Below are 4,549 nucleotides of genomic sequence, written 5' to 3'. Positions count from 1 at the left end.
TGAGGGGGGGGTTATGTCACGTTCCTGACCTGTTTTCTGTTATTTTGTATGTGTTTAGTTGGTCAGGGCATGAGTTGGGGTGGGCATTCTATGTTTTGTGTTTCTATGTTTAGGTCACTTGTAATTAGCCTTATATGGTTCTCAATCAGGGACAGGTGTTTGACGTTTCCTCTGATTGAGAACCATATAAAGGTTGGCTGTTCACACTGTTTGTTTGTGGGTGATTGTCTTCCGTGTCTGTGTCTGTGCACCACACGGGACTGTTTCGTTTGTTCGTTCGTTTGTGTCGTCTGTACCAGTTCATGCGTTCTTCGTGTTATGTAAGTTCGTTTGTTCGGGTCTGTTTGACTTCGTTTATTATTTTGTAAATTCTCAAGTATGTTTAGTTTTCGTCTTGTTTAATAAATATTCATGTCGTATCACAACGCTGCGTTTTGGTCAAATCCCTACTCCTCCTCTTCGTCTGAAGAGGAGGAGGACGATCGTTACACAGGCGGACAGTATTTCGCAGCTTACCAGAGTCACTTGGGTTTGTAAGTTTCCCCACTTGGACCAGGTTGTGATTATGTAGAATGGAAAAATACTATTATTTTGATATTCTTTTCCAAAGCCGTTTTCATCTGCTGATACCTGGTATTGAATGGCTTATTGGGTCCCAATTTTCCATTTCAGTTTCACATTTTGTCCTCCACACATCTCTAGAATTCTCCACCTCCAAATTCCAGAATTCTCCACCTCCAAATTCTAGGTTCACCTCCAAATTCTAGGTTCTCCACCTCCAAATTCTAGGTTCACCTCCAAATTCCACACAGCAATTTACGCCAATTTGGGAATACACAGTAGCCTACAATATGATTATCGATGATTCTATAGAAACTATTGATGAATGTGTGCTCTTTCACCACAAATCCTGCATTTTCATTACGTCCTCTGTGAAATCCTTGTTTGAATGCTCAAGTAGCACGGTTCATGCCTTCACTCTAAAGCAGTTTGTTACAGAGTAAAAGTTAAATTATACTGCATATTCTAAAAAAAATTCAGCATCACTCTCTTGCTTCCTCATTGTACAATGGTTGGGCAAACCATAAGACCTCTGAACCTTTAACACTATTCTATATGTTGAGCTGTATCATGTGACTGACGGGTAGAATCTCGGGTAGAGTCTCGTGCAAGGCTGGTTTTCCTGCCAGAATGGACATGAGGAACACTGACGGCTCAGGACAGCACAGTGGAAAATTTGATGTATGGAATGTTCCCGCAAATATTTACGCAGCTCCTCAGAGTTTCACCACACACACGCACACGCACACGCACACGCACACGCACACACGCACATATGCACACGTACATGCACACACACAGATGCAAATGTATGAACACACACACCCATTCTTTAAAAAATATATATTTCACCTTTATTTTACCAGGTAGGCCAGTTGAGAACAAGTTCTTATTTACAACTGCGACCTGGCCAAGATAGAGCAAAGCAGTGCGACAAAAATAACAACACAGAGTTACTGATGGGATAAACAAAAAAATACAGTCAATAACACAATAGAAAATCTTTATACAGTGTGTGCAAATGAAGGAAGAGGGTAAAGCAAAAAATAGCCCACAATGGGCGAAGTAATTACAATTTAGCAATTGACGTTGGAGTGAGAGATGTGCAGATGAGGATGTGCAAGTAGAAATAATGGTGTGCAAAAGAGCAGAAAAAAACTAAAAAACAATATGGGGATGAGGCAGGTAGTTGGTTGGATGGATGGGCTATTTACAGATGGGCTGTGAACAGCTGCAGCGATCGGTAAGCTGCTCTGACAGCCGATGCTTGAAGTTAGTGAGGGAGATATAAGACTCCAACTTCAGTGATTTTTGCAATTCATTCCAGTCACTAGCAGCAGAGAACTGGAAGGAGAGGCGGCCAAAGGAAGAATTGGCTTTGGGGATGACCAGTGAAATATACCTGCTGGAGCGCGTGCTACGGGTGGGTGTTGCTATGGTGACCAGTGAGCTGAGATAAGACGGAGCTTTACCTAGCAAAGACTTATAGATGACCTAGAGCCAGTGGGTTTGGCGACGAATATGTAGCGAGGACCAGCCAACGAGAGCATACACGTCGCAGTGGTGGGTAGTATATGGGGCTTTGGTGACAAAATGGATGGCACTGTGATAGACTACATCCAATTTGCTGAGTAGAGTGTTGGAGGCTATTTTGTAAATGACATCGCTGAAGTCAAGGATCGGCAGGGTAGTCAGTTTTACGAGGGTATGTTTGGCAGCATGAGTGAAGGAGGCTTTGTTGCGAAATAGGAAGCCGATTCTAGATTTCATTTTGGATTGGAGATGCTTAATGTGAGTCTGGAAGGAGAGTTTACAGTCTAACCAGACACCTAGGTATTTATAGTTGTCCACATATTCTAAGTCAGAACTGTCCAGTGTAGTGATGCTGGATGGGCGGGCAGGCCGTGTGCGGGTAGCGATCGGTTGAAGAGCATGCACTTAGTTTTACTAGCGTTTAAGAGCAGGTGGAGGCCACGGAAGGAGTGTTGTATGTCATTGAAGCTCGTTTGGAGGTTTGTTAACACAGTGTCCAAAGAAGAACCAGATGTATGCACAATGGTGTCGTCTGCGTAGAGGTGGATCAAAGAATCACCCGCAGCAAGAGATATATACAGAAAAAAGAGTCGGCCCGAGAATTGAACCCTGTGTCACCCCCATAGAGACTGCCAGAGGTCCGGACAACAAGCTCTCCGATTTGACACACTGAACTCTATCTGAGAAGTAGTTAGTGAACCAGGTGAGGCAGTCATCAGAGAAACCAAGGCTGTTGAGTCTGCCGATAAGAATACGGTGATTGAGAGTCAAATGGCTGCACAGTACTTTTTTTTAAATCGATGGCGGTTATGATATCATTTAGGACCTTGAGCGTGGCTGAGGTGCACCCATGACCAGCTCGGAAACCGGATTGCATAGCGTAGAAGGTACGGTGGGATTGGAGATGGTCGAGACGGCAGTCCGGACCATGAACAAAGGTCATCTTAACAAGGCCATAAACAGTAGTATCCTGTCTCTTTCTCTCTCTGTTGCAGGTAACTGGGTCAGTCATTTCCTGTGTATTATTCTTCAGTCCTAAGCGTGACTAATGCACCTAAAAACCAGAAACACACCTCCTCACTCACAGACACCAGTGATCCATATCTGGTGAGATGTTTGACTTACATCGCTAAATTTGCATCCCTGTCTTGAATCTGTGTTACGGTAAAACGTGTGAGTGAAACACTGGGGTCCTTTCACAGAAAAATATTGTTTGTTTAGTGATCTGTTGTGACATTAAGTGGAGGAATGCCATACCACAACGAGTCCAAATACACTGATGACGTATGAGACTGTATTGCAACCTAACCCTGCGCAAACATACGTCATCATGAGCATGTCAGCACTCCAAGTGACAAACAACCAAAACAAGTTGGAGGCCAAAGATTTCACTCAGGCAATCAGCAGATCTTTTCTGGACGGTTGTGTGGGGAAAAAAGTACTCTAGTCAGTGCTGCTGGGATTGTGAGGAAGAAGCACTGGATTTGGGAGAGGGAGAGAAGCCCAATGTGTTTCTGATTGTGTGAGTGTGTGGGTGGGTGGGTGGGTGGGTGGGTGGGTGGGTGCTCCCTGCTGAAAGCCTCCAGCCTCTCAGTGATATATAACCTCATTACACGTCCACCGCTAACACATGGAGGGAAGATTCAGACAAGTCTAGATCAGACACACACACACACCCCCTACACACAAGACATGCTTAAGTAATCGCACACACACATTCATACACACAAGACACGATTAAGCACACACACACACACACACTATACATGCTAAAGCACATGCAGTTGGACAAGCACATACACATCAACCCGTGTACACAGGCATGCATACAATCACACACACATATGAATAGCAGAGAGTATGGAGAGTCCACACAATGGCAGAACAGTACAAGCTCATCAAGGCGGAACAGAAATCACATCACCATCACAAATCACAATAGTACAATATCCTGCACGATTACATCAGAGAAACATATTCATGTCTACTGACTACAAGACACGTTAGTCAAACAGAGGAAGGCCTTGATGATAGCTAAAGCAGCTACAACAATACTTTACGTAACACGTTTATGGGCAAAGCCAAATAAGACACACACCATACTAAAGCCATATACAGAATCCACAGTATCCGTAGTATGGACAATCACTCACCTCTAGGTATCAAAGCATTGTTTTAGAGCTGAGCTCTCTGACTTCTCCCATGTTTAAGTGTGGTTGAACACTGATGTTGTTGTTCGGTGTAGCTGGCGGTGATTGGACAGTGGCACAGAACATGATGATTCACAGAAGACAGCGTGTCAACATGAAGGGAAACCTCAACAAGCAGGACACAACCTGTTCAAAGAGAGAGCAATACCAGCCAATGGTCCTAGTTGATCTCTAGTTTAGACACAAAAGAAGCACATTAGATGTGCCGGACAGAAGTCTGTTGATGGCTGTAAATTCGTTGCTGG

Source organism: Salvelinus namaycush, chromosome 13 (genome assembly GCF_016432855.1).
Source record: "Salvelinus namaycush isolate Seneca chromosome 13, SaNama_1.0, whole genome shotgun sequence".
NCBI classification, from domain to species: Eukaryota; Metazoa; Chordata; class Actinopteri; order Salmoniformes; family Salmonidae; genus Salvelinus; species Salvelinus namaycush.
This window is presented reverse-complemented; position numbering follows the sequence as displayed.